At 67.6% G+C, this 673-nt stretch overlaps 1 protein-coding gene across 2 annotated transcripts in view; it reads left to right on the forward strand.

The window, feature by feature from the left end:
• The first annotated feature begins 510 nt into the window (after positions 1-510).
• The window catches only part of ZFPM2 (zinc finger protein, FOG family member 2), a 308,046-nt gene continuing 307,883 nt past the window's right edge, over positions 511-673 (forward strand). For both annotated transcript variants that reach the window (XM_039387657.1, XM_039387658.1), the window contains exon 1: positions 511-673. This exon is cut by the window's right edge and continues 162 nt beyond it. The gene's annotated coding sequence lies outside the window, so the exon portion shown is untranslated.

Raw genomic sequence — 673 nt, forward strand, 5'->3', positions numbered from 1 at the left:
GGGCAGCTCCGCGGCGGGGACAGCCGGCTGTGCCAGGACACCCCGTGCGGGACGGGGACACTCGTGCCGGCTGCCTGCTGTCAGCGAGTTTCCTCTCCCGTTCGCCTGCCGTGCCTCTTTCGCGAAAGTTGCGGCTCTGCCCGCAACCCGCAGCCCTGGCAGCGCCGGGACGATTGAAGGCTCCCGCCTCGGCAGCCCGTGCCCCAGAGGCAGGAGGCGATTTGCATGCGGACTTGTCGCTGGTAGCAGCCACTGCCCGTCAAGCCTGACGGACAAACGCCCCCCTCTTTCCGCCCCCCCGTCCCGGAAAGCCCCTCCCTCGCCCCCTCCCTCGGCGGCACCTCCCGCCGCCTGTCAGTCGGAGCGGAGCGCGGCGCGGGCAGCCGAGGCGGCGGCAACGGCAGAGAGCGGGCGGGAGAGGGAGAGAGAGAGCGAGGAGCCAAGCTCTCCCCTCCCTCTCTCCCTCCCTCCCTTCCTTCCTCCTCTCTCTCTCCCTCCCTCCCTCCCTCGCTCCTTCCCCTGCTCCCTCCCTCCGCTCTTTCTGCTTCTCTCTCCCTTCATTCTCGCTCTCGTCTCACCCACCCCGATCTCCGTTTGTGTTCCCCTCTTCCTCTGTCACACGCGCACACACTCTTTCCCCTCTCCCTGTTTTTCTGTCATTTGACTTTGCATC

Source organism: Pipra filicauda, unplaced genomic scaffold (assembly GCF_003945595.2).
Source record: "Pipra filicauda isolate LSUMZ 115617 unplaced genomic scaffold, ASM394559v2 scaffold57_size4234018_pilon, whole genome shotgun sequence".
In the NCBI taxonomy this organism is placed as follows: domain Eukaryota; kingdom Metazoa; phylum Chordata; class Aves; order Passeriformes; family Pipridae; genus Pipra; species Pipra filicauda.